We start from the raw sequence: 16,771 nt of genomic DNA, 5'->3' as shown, positions 1-16,771 counted from the left end.
CTTAACCAGATCAATCAATGAATTGATCCCCTGATGGGATGGGATTAGCTGAGTTGTAACTGGAGGAGGTGGGACATTGGGGTCATGGTTTGGGGGTATATATTTGTATCTGGTGAGTGGAGTCTCTCTCTCTCTCTCTCTCTCTCTCTCTCTCTCTCTCTCTCTCTCTCTCTCTGCTAATCACCATGTGTGCTGCTTCCCTCTGCCACACTTTTCCATCATGATGATCAGCCGTATCTTGAGCGCTGAGGAATGGAGTCTGCTATCTGTAGAGTGAGACCTCTGAAATTGTTAGTCCCTAAATAACTTTTCCTCCTCTGTAGTTGTTCTGGTTGGATCTTTAAGTCACAGCAGTGAAAATGCTGACAAAAGCAACAGTATTCTGAATAAATGGTTTTTATAAGATGTGTGTGTGCTCTTGTTCCGCTCTCATTCCCTGAGAAGCCATAATTCAATTTTAGTGCAATAAAGTCATCACAAAATCAGAAACTGCAATTTAAGCATGTTACATATTAATGAAATGTTCTGATGTTATCTAAAATTCTAAGTCTTGAAAATATTACCCTTTAAAATTTTGTGACTAGAATAAGATGGTTTTAATTAAAGGCTGCACTGATTTTAATTGGGAAATCTTTCTGTGTAAAGATCAATAAATTTAAAATGGATATATAGTTGCATTGTTATTGCTAAAAAACTCAATTATGAGGAAAATTCTGTTAGCTATGTGTATTCTGGGGAGCATAAAAGCATAGAATATCATCATTATGATAGAGCCTCGGTGCAAAACTTATGATCCCTATGTGGTTTTCTTAGATTTGATCTTTTCTCAAGTTCCTATGTCAGAACACTATGGCACAGACTAAGTCATAGAATATTAAATGTAGATAAAAACTTAAAATAATCTAGTTCAACCATTTAGCTTTAAAAAATCATAAAACACATCTGAATCCAAGTAGATTTTCTTAGTTCATGACAGGACAGGAATGATATCTAGGTCGTCTTAATTAGTAACCAAATCTCTTTCCATGACAACATTCAGATTCAGATTTGGTATTTACTGAATTTGGTATTTATTGAATGCCTTCTAGGCTCAAAGCATGAGGCTTTGAAATAAAACCATTTGTTTCTGCCTTAACAGAGATAAGACAGATATGACTCAATATCTGGCCTGCTTTTCTACATATGTCATTTGTGTGTGTGTGTGTGTGTGTGTGTGTGTGTGTGTGTTCTTGAAGGGAAAGGGAGGCACATAATAGAACTCCCTTGTACGTCTTTTCCCTTGTGGGATGTGTATGTGTGTGTGTGTGTGTGTGTGTGTGTGTGTGTGTGTGTGTGTGTTTGTATGGGTGTGTGAGTGTGACTTTACGCTCTACCTCGTTAGGCCTACAGATAGTCTTCTGGAGAAGAGAGAAAACACCATCTTCCTCATAATAATTACACATCAAATTTGTAAACTTTTATGCATTATAAATACAAAAAGCAAATATAAAGTGATGAGGGTTTCCTAAGACTTCCCTTAAAGAAAATACTGTATTTTTGAAAGAAAATGCAATATCTGTAAAGTACAATGCTGAATAAATGTTAAACACGGAGTAGGTGTTTATGTGCGCTCATTGTTCTCTTTCTGAACCTTGAGTCTTAGCATTCCTGTGTCATCCTTCTCCACTACCTGATCTCCTAAACCTCTTTCAAAATGCATTTCTACAGCTTGTAACTACTGTAGTGGAAAGCAATGACTTCCACTATGCCTCATTCAATGGTCCTACTGGATTTGGATTTTTCTTTTATTTTCTGGATTATTCAGTAGAGTTAGCCAAGAAGTTCCTATTTAAGGTTTTTGTCTCTTGGTTTCCATGAAATGATAGCCTCCTGATTTTCCTCGCATCTAATTCACCACTTCATTGTGAGTTCATTTGTTGGGTTCCCTTCTTTGCTGCACCTGTAAATATTTCACTGATCTAAGACTGAATCGAATATTTTTTCCTATTCATTCTTCATACTATATTAAATAATATATTAATATTAATATTGCATAATCTATCCAGAACTATCACTTCAAATCCAATCTAATTCTAAAAGGGCTCAAATTAATTTCTCCAGCTGTGACTTTTCCCTATTCTAGAAGACACAGTCATATACTAAACATATCTATTTGGATATAGTAGACATTCAAAAATAATCCTTCTAAATTAGAATTATTCATTTTGTCCACAAATATTTTCTCCAAGATTCCCTATCTTATAAATGGCATGAAAATTCCCCTGCTATTCAGGTAACACAGAGATTCATGGTTGATTTCATTGTTCTCTTCCCACCACATCCAATTCAATAGACATTTCTGTAGATGTGTCTTCCAAAACTTAGTGATTAATATTGTGCATCAGGTTGATACATGCACTTAATAAATATTTGTTAAATTTGTTAAACTTGAACTTTTGCTGGGTTTATATTTATGTCATGAGATTTTAAAAGTTTGGTTTCATAAAAGCCAACTATTTAATTGAGGGAAATTTATAAAAAGGAAACAAATGTTTAAATGTTGTCTATTCAGATCTAGATTTAAAAAAAAAGAATAAAAGTTCAGTTTAGAATGTACATAAATCTTAGATTTAACAGCTTTAATATCAATAATAATTTGTAATAATTATAAGACATTATAGGTTAAAATTTCATCTGAAGAATTTTAGTCCTTCACAAGCAATATTTCTACAAAGTAATAGAAATGTTCCCTGGGTTAGAAATGGATTAAACTCAGGGTATATTTTAATTTTATTTTTATGTTACAAAAATTTATGCTAAGCAACAATCAAGAACTAAGAAACCATGCAAAATAATTCATAACTTTTGAAGACAAGAGATAAATATATAGAGGGATACTATTAATTCTGCTTCTTGATTTTACTTTTATACATTTCATACAAATAATTTTTACTTTAAACATCATATTATAATTGCCTTACAAACAGTTTTGTGTTCCTGCATTTTTAAAAAATAAGACAACTTTATTCTTGTTATAGGAATATGCTTTTGTATGATTTAATAAGTCACATGATTTTGCTCCTCTTCCATTTATATTATCAGAATATTCAAGAATTAACTACCTACTTGATTTCTACTTATTCCTCTTAGTGTTTTCCATTAATCTTATCCTAATGTCAAAATTTTGTTTTTCCTAAATGGTATGTTAAAAAATGTAAAGATTCAAAAGTTCTTAAATATTTTCATTCCTAAAAAATTAAAAAGGAAGTTACGTTAAGGATTGGGACTCAAGAATATGCCAGAGTGTAAGAACTGACCCAGCCTTGATTTTTGGCTACTCCCTCCTTGTATTAAATTTCTCTCTTTGTCTCTCTAACACACCACACACACACATACACACACACACACACACACACACACCACTATAACTTTCATCTTTACTAATATGAGTACCATTTGTGTTAAGCTTCTGAAATCTCATCTGAAACCATTAAAAATAAGTGAATTATGGTATTTTGACTTTTTCTTTAGTTACAAAAATTGATGCTAAGCAACAATGAAAAAAATTCTAATGAACACAAGCTTGCTCATTTTAGCACTAGTTGTAATTGTTAAAGCAAATTGAAATGAAGACTTGGCCTAAAAAATTCCTGAGCAGGCAAAACAGGCCTTAAAATAACCTTGACTTTGCTTGAAATGCAGACATAAGCAACGCTTAATTTGGTCTATTTCTTGTAAATGTATCAGAGAAAAACAAAACTTAAGCTCAGGTTGTCAGAGCTGCTACTAAGTTGTAACTATCTAACTAGAAACTTTCCAGCAGAATTAACAGCTGACTAACATGGTTCATGAAGGTGCCTTTGTCTTGCTTCTGAATTTACCCTGTGAGAGCTTGTGCCTTGTTTTTTGGGGTTGAGTTCTAAACTCCTTTTTATTTTTTTGTTCAGTGTTTTCTGATTCATGAATCTTTAAAATTTAAAATCTTGAAGATTTAAAATTTTTATTTTGTCTTAGTTCTACTTTTAACATAATAAAAATGTAAGCATATTATAAAATAAAACAAAATATGAGATTGGTTAAATGGTATGGTAGTCCACACAATGAAAAACAGCAAGGTATGGTGGCTAGGACTATAAAATTAGTCATCAAACTAGATTCAGGTAAATGCAGTAAAGTTATTGTCAAAGTGGTTCCACAAATGGGAAGAGTTTAAAAATCACCTATGCAGCTTCTCAAGAACACAGAATCCTGGACCTGATCTCTAGAGATTCTAACTCTGTAGGTCTGGGTCAGAAACAGGAATTGGGGTATGTGCACCAAAGGGCACGTTTGGTTTATACACACAACTAAGTTTCCAAATTACTTGGCTTCCAAAATGTTTATTTTCTAATCTATAAAATACAATGGTCCTTCCTTATCCATAGGTTCTGCATGCATGAATTCAACCAACCACCTATCAAAAATACTAGATAAATTGTGTCTGTACTGAACATGTACACTCTTGTGATTATTCCCTGAACAATATAATATAATAAGTATTTATGTATCTTTTACATTTACATGATTGGATATGTGTATTTTGGATAGAAACACTATGCCATTCTATATAAGGGACATGAGGATCCATGGGGAATCAATCCCACATGGGTAGCAAGGGGCAATAATAGATAACATGTAATCTGATATTTTAACATTAAAGAATTAACTAAGATAATATAAGAAGGCAATTAAAATTTACCCTATACACAATAACATGTGATCTATTTGGATTTTTTGCCAACTGCTGCTATTGTTACTACTGTACCTTCTACTACCACAGCTAGCACTTGTAACATTGCTGCTTTTATCATTATCATCATCATCTTCTTCTTCATTATTAATTTAGGAAATAGAATGCAGGTATTGTATTAAATTCCTGCTTTAGGAGAAGACCAAGTGATTGATAAATATTCATAATATATTTAGTGAAAAAGTGACTACAGTTTCTTTAATTCTCCAAGCTACAAAAATCACACTAAATTATACAAGTGCAAAGAAAGAAGTCTGCAAGAATCACACTGGAAATGTATCTAAGCTCATGACAGCATGGAGAATTAAGTGTGGGCTTCTTTTTCCTCTTTGGGCATTTCTGTGTTCCAAAAACTTTCTTCTCTTGCCAGACTAGATTTGAGAGTCAGTCCCACACATACTTGGCACTGCTATGAGAGATACTTAGTGTCATGCACTGATGAAGCCCTTGGCCTCAGGATCACAACCAGGAGGACAAGGTGCAGTCAACACAGGGGGTGTTAGTGATGGAACCCCCTCACCCTCATAGAATAAAAATAAATTTGATTCAGCTATTGAAGGACCATTATATACTTAAACTCAGATGTGAGGTTTCACTTTCATTGTTTTATTCAAGCTAGGATATGTGTGGATTATATTGACTCATAAAACTGAGCTATATGAAGCCCAAAGTGGATTGACTAGGAAATTACCCTTTCCAACGAAAGATGGAGTAACAAAAGATTTTTCATCCATGAAAAATAAAATAATGTCAAAATGTAGGCAGTAGCCTTAAACTGGTTACCAAACTATGGTAGAGGGGGAAAATATGTGCATTAAACACCTAAATGTAGCTGAAAAACAGAGTTGGTTTTTAGTGATTTTGTGTGTGTGTGTGTGTGTGTCTGGTTGTTTTGTTTGGGGAGATAAAATAACCAATATTAAATTGTTAAAGAAAAATATTTTAAATATATTACTTGAAGCAATAAAATGCACTTTCAAAGACTTTAGGATTTATTAGTAACTAAGGAATGCCAGGAGCTCCTGTTAGCAGCTACTCACTTTCAGTACCTGTTCTCTTTTCTAATGTTCACTCTAAAATTTTTGGTCTGAAGATCATGCTATTTAAAATGAAAGGATAATAAGAACAAAGTTGAGAAGATCCTCATTTTGTCATCTATCATGTTACCCATCCTCTGTGCCAAGTAATGGCTACATCCCTTCCTTTTCTTGTTTCTCCAAACAAAAGGAAAAGAATAACATTCTCTTGCCTTTACCTTTTTTCACAAACCTTGGTTTATTCTAGGATTTCTATTTCTAGAAACTATTCAGAGACATCTGTGCCTCTCCTATATTCATCCTAAATTATGCGTCTTTCTCTCCATCTATTTTTTCTGCTTACTCTTATTAAATCTGGACCTGCTAAAACTGCTTTCCTGATGATTTTTATATATCACATCCACCCTTTGTTTCTGCTTTGGTACCATGGATCAATGTCTAATCAGATTGAAGTTTTGGAATCTTTTGATCCTCCTTTAATTTTCAAATCCTGGGCTTTGCAAACATGCTTACCTTCGATTGGAACCTTTTGGAAGCATTCTTCCTAAAGTGCAGGGCACAAATTTAATTTACCCTTTCCTATGCTCACCACCGTGTTCCCTGAAAGAACATAGCCAGTATTGTTTTATCATTCTTCTTGGTTAATGTTTTACATGTTTTTTTTTAATCCTCTTCAAGGAAGAGGATTGTACTTGAAGGAAGAGAGGTTATAGCTATATTTTTAAAAGCAAAACCAGAATGTAAAACACAAAGCCAACAGAAACGAGGAGCTGTGTCCCCACCCAAGTAGACTTTATATTAAACATTGCTGCTGTCTCTTTACAGAAATGGTGTTCTATGTTTTGTACTGAGAGTAGTATGTATCTTTTGCTCCTTACCAACTTCTTTTCTATAGGATTTCTTTCACCTTTTAACTACCTACTTCTTATCCATAAAGGGCAAAAGGAAAAGTACAAGGTATACCTAATAAGCATGAGCTTATTACCACTGCAGTCTAAAAAATTAACATTTATAATAACAGATGAATTTAAATGAAACATTTATCGGGACTGACTGGTCACAATTCACTGCTGGTCCCCAAACAAATAGCAGGAATCACCGACTCACCATCTGAATGATTGCTCATAAAAACATTTTTTTAAGGTCTGATTCTCTTTAATGGAATGAAAAATTATTATAAATCAACTGTATCATTAAAATGTCATTGTCATCTGGGTGTGTTGGTATACTTCTGTCATCCCAACAGCTCAGGAGGCTGAGGCAGGAGGATCTCGAGTTCAAATCCAGTCTCAGCAACTTAGTGAGGCCCTAAGCAACTTAGTAAGACCCTATCTCAAAATGAAAAATAAAAAGGGTTAGGGATATGGGTTAGTGCTTATGTGCCACTGGGTTCAACCCCTGGTACCAAAAAAAAATAAAGACAATCGGCATTGTTATGCTTTCCTTTGATTAACTATATGCCTAATGATAGTGGGGTCAATTCATTTTCAATCTAATACTAGTGAAAACTAGCCTTTTTTAACTTCAGTGCAAGTACTTTGCTATGTCAATTTTTATTCCTTTAACCTGACTTGCCTAAGTCTCGGAGAAACATAATTATATGGATGAAATTCAGTTTCATAGAACTTACGTTTTAAGAAAGGTTTACATTAATCGATAGCCTGGAAATACCAGGCACATAACTGACACTCCTTAGTTAGTGCTGAGCCTTCCATGAGAGATGGACTTGGAGCTTAGGGACACTCGTGCACAATCAGGGCCCTCACACGGTTTGCTTCTGGAGAACACAGAGCAAGCTTTCACTGCTACTTCCCAGGGAGATCTCAGATCTGATTGGTCTACCAGCATTGTGCTTGTGTATATTTGGGCACAAGAATAAGACCCAAAAGAAGGATGAGGCTAGCCCCTGCCCATTGGGCACAGTTTTGGCATAGTGGCTGTTCAGAACCAGATGACCCATAATTAAAGATTTAATTGTGTAATTGCAGTAAGTGAGCCAGAATTCTTCTTTCTTTTCATATCATGGATTAGTTTTGAAAATATAATGAAAAAAACCAAGTTTGTTTTGCCATAGCAAACAAACCCTTCTGAAATAGTATGTGATGCTTAATTTTTACCACATTTAAGATGGACACAGAGTTGTCAATGCTCTAAAGCCAAGGACGACCAGAGCCACATGTATTCACAGGAAGGTACCTCTTTTCGTGGACAAAAGAGTGAAAGCACATCATGGAAAACCAAGGAGCCTCAGTAAGAGCATGTGAGAAAGGACATTTGTAAGGGCTAGTGTTATAGCTCAGTTGGTAGAGTGTTTGCCTCATATGCACAAGGCCCTGTGTTCAATCACACACACACACACACACACACACACACACACACACACACACACAAAAGACATTTGTAGGATTTGGAGTTGGGTTAGGTGATTTGGACTTGGGTGAGGTGACTGTTTAAGAAAGTGGGGCTTTGCACTGCTCTGCCTTCTGAAATTAGGGTAATTCTGTGACTGGTATCATAATAACTCTTACCCTGCAAGTGAAAAGATGAGGGAAAGCTGCAGCAGTGATTGGTAAGGCAGCAGCAGGCACTCACGATCAGCCAGGACAGAGGATGAGTTGGCCGTTTTTTATCTTAGACAATGATCTCTCGAGCCTGCTCTATTAGAGTCACAGGATGGCCTCATCTGATGATGCCCTGTGAAATTTTTGTGTGCAATAGGAGAACATAGCAGGCTAGTTCTGCCTTTTCAGCCATCTCCTAGCAACACCAAGGCCTCTCTGATAAAGCCAGGCCAGCTCCCTAGGGTCAGAGGCCTTCCCATTTCTTGAGACATCTCAGAAGGCTTAACAACCTTTCAGATACACCACCTTGGTATAATAAAATAATGAAACCATTAATAAGTCCAAGCATAGCATTTCATTTTGCCAAGTGAAATGATTCTTGTACCAGAAGACGATAAAGAAGAAAAAAAGACAAAAAAAAAAAAAAAAAAAAAAAAGAAGACAAAGATGCAGAGCAGCAGCACCATGGGGAGTCTATCTGAGAATTATAAGGGGGGTGTGGTGGGGAGCCTTCTGAGATGACGCCTTGTGAATGATCCCTTCAGTGCTATGAGTGTGTGTGTTTGGGCCCAGGGGAGTTACAGGAGTAAAACTGAAAAGAAGAATGGGGGCTGGACTTTGTGACTTGCTTTTAATAAATAGACTATAACAAATTGATCAAATGCCACTGTTCATATTGATTCATAAGAGACCATAGCTTCCATCTTGCTGGATTCCACTCTCTTTGTTTCCATTTATCTGCTTTGATAAAGAGACCTTCACTATGCAGAGGCCAGAACTGGGCCAAACCACTAGCCACAGCCAGCAAGCAATGGGAGCCCTTAGTTCATCAGCATGGGAAGGAACTGAATCCTGCCAGCAACTGTGTGTGTGAGTGAGGTTGGAAGCACACTGTCCCTCAGTCAAGCCTTGAGCTAACTTGTAGACCCTGGCTATACCTCAGTTACAGTCTTATATGAAACCATGAGATGGAGGACTCAGCTATAGTGCACAGAAGTGTTCCAGTAAGAAATGTTGGTTGCTTTACGTTATGAAGGTTTGTGGTAATTTGCATCAGGTGCCTGATTCAGGGGACGAAGGGCAGGATTAGGATGAGGTGAGAGAGGGCAGAGAGTTGAAGGAGGTTCTTGTTTGCAAGACTGAGTTCCTGGTTCACCAATCCTGGTCTGACTCTGCAAGAGTTTCAAAATCAAAAATTAAGCATCAGCATGAGATTTTAGGAGAAGGGACAGGAGTTTTGATTATGGATCAACCTATCTTTCCATAGCTCGATTCTGCTGAACTTACAGTAAATACTACACCAATTCAGCTAAAAATGATAACTAGTCATAAAAAAACAGGAAATTTCAGATTTTACACAGCACTAAACACACCCATATTAAGAAAGATTTAGAAAATTGTATTTTCAGGGTAGGAGGCAGGAATCGAAAGAAAGAATTCTTTGTTACTTAAATGTTTTGAAATATTTACTATAGAAAGGTTTCTCAGTAATATCTTATATATACCAATTTTACGAACTTGCCTTCCTACACACCCCAGAAGGAAGTAGACAGAGAAAGGATAAAAGGACCAACATAAAATATAAATGCGCTGTAAGGCACAGCAGGAATAATGTGAGTGAATGAATCATTTAAGTGGAACCCAGTGTGTGCCAAAAGCCAAGTTGTGAAAGAAATACTTTTTAAGAACTTTAGATAAAACTATATTTAAATATCAGGTCTGGAAATTTTGGTAAGGTAAAAGAAAGATAATTGAATGATTTTATATTTTAATGAAAACAGTTTGATTTAAAACATGTCAAAAACAAAAGTTAATTGTTGTTTATTATTAAAACATGTGGTGTTGTTTAGCTGGATAAATAGTTTACTATCAATTTTTAAGTCAGAAAAAAAATTCAAAAACTTTTAGTTCAGTTCTCTAATGTACATATGAACCACTTGAAAATCTTGTTAGAAAGTAGATTCTGATTTAGTAGTTCAAGGATTAAGTCTTTAACTCAGTATTTCTACTAATATTTCACATAATATATTTCTAACAAGCTGCCAGGAAGCCGCATTTTGAGTTACAAGATCTTAGAGTAATGCTTTCCTAAGAGTTGTTCTCCGACAAGCAGAATCAATATCATCTGGAACTTCTTAGGAATGCAAATTCTCAGGCCTCATTCCTGACCACTGAATTAGAGACTCTGGGTACAACACTCAGAGTCTGTCAGCACCTCCAGCTGATTCTGAGACATGAGAAAAAAAGTTTAAGTTTCACTTTAGAATATGGTGTTTTAGAAACCTGCATGAAATTTTAGGGAAATGTACGTGCTCAGTCCACAGCTCTGGAGAATCTGATTGAGTTGGTCAATGAGGGAGCCTGGAAAAATATCAGAAAGTCTGATAATGAAAGATAAAAAAAAAATCTTGAAAGTGTAATGATGAAAATATGTTGAGAAATACTGTTTTACAGAAAAGAGAATCCAATTACAGAGAAGTTCAATGACTTTCCCAAGGTTTGAGAATCAGAAGTCAGAGTCTGTTGTCATTTTATCTCAGTTCCTTTCCTGGTACTTCAAGATTATACTAGGGAGGACTTAGAATAATGCAACACAGTCTCCCTTGTGAAATGAATCTGACCCAGGATGCTGTCATTCTTCTTGGGATAAAGAAACAGTTGCATATTTGGAATTGCTGTCTGCAGTTCAGTTAATACAGAGGTCTGCATTCATTACTTAGTTTAGTTCTATTTCAGCAATTTCATGTTGAAATTTGAACACAAAAATGTTGAGGCAGAACTTCTGTCAATACCAAGGTTAAACTTTGAAAGCATGGTGAACATGTTACACAATACACACGGCAAGATCACAAGTGCATAGTTATTATTAATAATGCTTTCTTAAAGGTGTTTTTTCTAACAGGTGTTTAAAAATAGATTTTTTTCGTAAAATTTGTGATGTTTTCCTTCAAATGTCTATATTTTAAAACTTTCCAGCTTAATTTTTTTCTGTCTGCATCTATTTTATTATATAATAAGGATTTGTCCCTAAAACAAAATTATTTTAAAAGCCTCTTATTAGAATAGAAAGCATGTTGACGAGAATTTATCCTTTTGTAAAACTTATACATATGCTATTAGAGAATTAAAATAGGATAAGGGCTTAATAGTACTGAGGAGTCTTCTGGAATCCAATTCCAATGGGTGTCTGTGTCCTCTATGCAGATATGAAGAGACTTTAGGGAGTGACCAGTTCATGCACAGTGGTTCTGGATTTGAGTGATGCTGTTACATTAAATGCCTTCAATAGCTGGTGGAGGCGTTTGGGTTTTGGATAAAGACAGGAAGGCCAATCATGCCACACTGAGAGAGGAAGTTTGATGGGATGAAGGATACCACCAAAAGTGGCACTCCTTTAAGAAACACTTAAGGATTCCTATTTGAACCTCAAGGAAAGGAATTGAAGGAGAAAATGCTTTCAGGGCATATAGAACCCACTATGAAGTGACAGAGGTCATGTTATCTCAGGGAACACCAGCAGATGGAGGCAGTTAAGAACATGCCAATCTAGGGCTTTGAAAGTAATCATTAAAAGATATGTTGGTTGAAAAAATTTACTCCTCTGAACTCTCCAACTAATCTTAAAAAGTGTCTGTAACTGAAAAACAGACAACAGAAGCCTAAAAGTTCAATAGCAATGGACAGGAAAGAATTTACCAAAAGTAAATATATATCAGCCAATGGTACAAATTACAGGAAGGTAGATGATGGAGAAACACAATTTCAATTACTGTAGTCGAAGTATTCTTCTCTCTGATGGTCTGCTATAATTCAGTCGTATCTTTCATGCTTCATACAAAAGGAGATTCCAACCCGGAGTATTATGGTAGACATACTAGGCAGATTTTTCCAAATCCTCCATGACTTTGCTCTGACGTCTGATTTCCATCAGAAGTTCCAGGCATTGTTTCTGAACGTGTGTGATTTGTGCTGTAACAAGTTTCTCAGATATATCTGAAATTTATCCATAGCTAAGAAACTTCATCCTAGAGATATTAAAGAACAGTATATTTTACATCCTCCATTAAAAAAAGAAAAAAAAATAGTTTTCTCTGCCCAGATTGCAATTCTATGGCATGAAGAATTCCTGTCCATACTTCTTAGAAAAAGTGTAGAATATGGCTATGCTGTTATACAGGGATATATAATGAAGTTTGAATGAAATAAGAAACAAATATAATCAGTTTATTCTTATGCTCATTAAGGAGCAAGAGAGATAAGGATCTCCTTCCCGCAATCTTGTGAAAGGCTCTAGCTCAGAAAATCTTTAATGTTATGTATTCAACAAAATAATCTTATTCTCTCATTTCATGACTGGGGTACAGATGGAGGTATGGGTAGGGAAAGGGAAAAGGAGGGCAAGGGAGAATGATCATAGAAAGAGAATTCAGTATCTCCTGAGCAACAGGGAGAGCAAACAAATCTACTAGCATCTCTTTAGACATGCTTCCTCTTCACTCATACTTCCACATGCAGTTGAGGAACTGTGAGATATTATTCATGAGATAAAGAGGCTTACCTTTAGTCTTTAAAATGAGCTTGGAAATGCAATCTCTAAAGACACTGATGTCTTGTTCTGTGACACATTGATCACCTATATATTGAATCTAACTGGTGCCTCACACACATTTATGTTTGAAAGTGTTGTGCTGATGGTTATTTAATGTGACATAAAATGTATTTATTTGAAAACGAGTCTGGGGATCCTAGATAGCATCAATTATAGATTAATTACATAATCAGGTATTTCCTAGGGTGGGCTATTTTCACTTTTAAATGAAGTCTAAATTACAAGCACTTGAAAGACATTGTACCTAGAATAATTTGCACCTGCTCTGAATGACTACAGAATGGTTATATAGTCAGCAAATGGAGACTTGAAATCCCTGAAGTCCAAGTCTTGAATGTTCACTTATTATGTTTCTCACCACACACAGATTTCTAGTTAGGACTTTCAATATTTGGTTTGTGATAGTTTTAACAAATAATGTTGATATATTAAGACACCCATGCATTATTTTAGACAGGTGAATGATAGACATTTAGATATATTCATAAACACATTGTTATAAATATATGGTCAAATTAATGGATGGATAAATAAATAGGAATATTAATTAACAGTCTTTATATAGGATACAAAATAACAACTTCACCTAGAATCAATGACAACAAATATTAAAACCATCCTGACCCTACCTGAACCTGCTTCTCCTGATGAAAAAAGTTCTTACTCATATTATTGATGGAAAATGGAATCTGTCACCTAAGGTGGCTTAGGTACTTTCTGTTTTGCTCTTCCTTGTAGACCTTGTGTAGACACTTAGTTTTATGCACACACTCACAGGGTGTGCAGCAGGAAGTTAGAGCCAGGCTTATATCCAGCAGCTGCCCATGACTAGATGAATAATTTGAAGAAAATCAGTAGGAATAGAGAGCATACTTTCTACCTCAGGTTGTGTATGTTATGTAATTCAGTTTAACTAACATGTAGCTGAAAGTTTGAGCTATAGTTTCTCTTAATGCCTATTTTTAATTTTTTTTTAATTCTTCTGGGTGAAGAGGATGATTGACTTCTGCCCACTCTCATTAAAACAAGTTTTTTAAAAATAGATGATAGCCCAATTTCAAATTAAGAATTAATAAGGTTTTTGATAAAATCAGGTTCAGCAGTCATGGTCTATCATTTCAATCTCTCAGATGGCACATGTTAAGGTTTTTTGAGCTTTTCTTGCTTTTAAACTACTTTAACAAGACTGCCTCCAAACATTGAATACATTCATAACAAACTGCAACCTAACAGTACATAAACAAACTGAATGCTCAACTTGGGAGTACTTTTTTTTTCAAACAAACATCTAAGTCACAGCCAACCACAGCAGTCAAACTTCAGCCAGTCAGAGTTCACCAGCCAATAAGACCATGTACAAATAAAGCAAACAGAGCTGTAACGAATCAAGCCACTTTCATACTGACATGTCTGCTTTCTGTCTATAAATATTCTCTGCCCACATTGTAGAGCCAAGCTTTCCACTAGTTCTGGGTGCTGCCCAATTCATGAATCATTCTTTGCTCAATAAAACTCTGTTAAATTTAGTTTATCTATTTTTTTTTAATTTTCACACCATTAACCATTTATCAATGCCTTTTCATAATATCTTCTTTGATTCAGCTTTTTAACCTATTTTTTAATGGACTGCAGAATGATCAACTGGACTTGAACCAAACTAATATGGAGTTTGAAAAGTATATAACTTTCTATTGTAAAGGTATTTTGAATATCTTAAACAAATGAGAGAAAAATATCTTTAAATTGTTAAATACCTCATACATTTTCCCCTATTGACCAACACACAAATACACACACATAAAAGATTATTAAAGTTTTATTATAAACTTCAATTTTTAAGTTATTTTGCTGTTTCTTCAGACCCATATTTGAGCCAATCAAAAAGCAAATCTTATAGTGTAGTAGAGAAAGAATAGACTTTGGAAGCAATAGATATGTGTCAAAGCTGACTTTGATATTTAGCTTTATAGCTTTGAGTATGGATTAATCTTTCTGTCCTCAGTTATCTCATCTGTGAAATATGAATAATAGTAATGTACCACTCAAAGTTGTCACACAACCTTAAACAGAAGTTACTTCTCTCCTTTGGTTATTGATATTTCCAGATCTATATGTCACATCCCTAATATTTTGTACCTTATATATTAAATAAGTATGAAGTGGCTGTTGGACTCACAACATCTCTTTTTCTCTAGGGAAGGCTTCATATCACAAGAATTAGTCCCCAAATGTCATATATATAATTCATGTCTCTGAACCATGGGTCATAGCTTATTCATCCAGAAGCAGACACCTACACCAATTATTTCTTTATCCTAGGAATTTGAGCTCATAACACTTTAAAAGTGAGTCATGTAGATGCCAGAGCCTGAGAAACAACATGAGATCCCTGGGGCCACTTTTGTTCCTGCCCTTTCTGAAATGTGAACATGCACTATTCTTGAGCATCTGGATTCAGTACAGCAGCATGGATAAGGGAGCACAGGGTCAAGAGGCAGCCTGGCTTGCATGAGTCCCAGATCTGTCACTAACTTGCACTAACTGGTGACCTTGGAAAGATTATAAAAAGTCTCAGTGCAACCATTTATTTATTTATAAAAGTTGTGTAATAACGTCTATACTTTACAGTGGCCATGGGAGAATAAAAATAGGTAATTACCTAGAGAAATTAAAATGGCACAGAGATTGGAAGCTATTATTGGGATTCTGAGGAGCATTTCTTCCAAACATCCATCCTACTTTTTGGTTGCTTATAAATCAACTAATAACCCTGGGAGACTCCCTTTGTTAATATTTTTAAGCCAGCTGCATGTATTTCTCTTTTATATGTCTGTTCATGGCTAAAATGAAAATGTCATGCAGGTAGGTGGAAGAGGAGAGTCAGGTCACAACTAAAGTCAGTTGGCTAAAAAGGATAAGTTTTGCTTTCATTTGTCATCAATTCAAAATGATGAGTTGAGTTTTTAAACCGAATGGCATTTTTCAATAAAAGAGCAGATATTTTGCCTTTATTTTACAAATAGTTCTGTTTATCTCTTGTAACAATATTATGGCGAACATTTATCGAGTGCTTATTATGTGCCAGACCTTTTCATAGGTGCTGGGGATATAGTAGAAAGGAAGCAAAATCCCTGCCCACATTTGACTTGCCTGTTAGGGGAGAGAAAATAACAAAACAAACATTTCTTCTTGAATGTATTGTTGGGTGGTGGTAAGTACCAGGTAATGAAGAAAATCAAGCATAGTAGAAAGAGTATTATGGTGCTTATTTTAATCAAGAGAGCCAAGAATACTTCTTTAAGAAGTGATTTTTAAACAGTTAAAGCACATCAAGGTAGGTAACAATAAATTCCATTCTACAGAAGAGGGAACTGACATGATTTACCACAGGTCACACAGCTAGTAAATGGAGAGTGAGGCACTACACTCAGATGTCTGACTCTGGAGTTGACCTTGACCCTGCTATAAACTACCCTGTATATTTCAGTGAGAAAAGAACAAGAGCACATTAAAGTCACTATCTTTCTTTGCTGTATAGCATTTGTACCACCTGCTTTTTCCTTTTCTTTTCTTTTTTGCCTCCACTTTTCCATCTGGGGCCTGGTACATCTTTTAAATAAGTATACAGAACCTAGAACAAAATATCAGTTTTCAATTGGGCTTGCTAGTTTGGCTGGCAATTAATTTTGCCATGTCATCCAATTTGTGCTCCTTTTTCTTTTAATACATTATAAATAACTGAACAGCATGTCTAAAGGGCAGCTACACAAAGACCGAACAATCCTGCATACTTGCT

The sequence above is a fragment of the Ictidomys tridecemlineatus genome, chromosome 9 (genome assembly GCF_052094955.1).
Source record: "Ictidomys tridecemlineatus isolate mIctTri1 chromosome 9, mIctTri1.hap1, whole genome shotgun sequence".
Classification (NCBI taxonomy): Eukaryota; Metazoa; Chordata; class Mammalia; order Rodentia; family Sciuridae; genus Ictidomys; species Ictidomys tridecemlineatus.
This window is presented reverse-complemented; position numbering follows the sequence as displayed.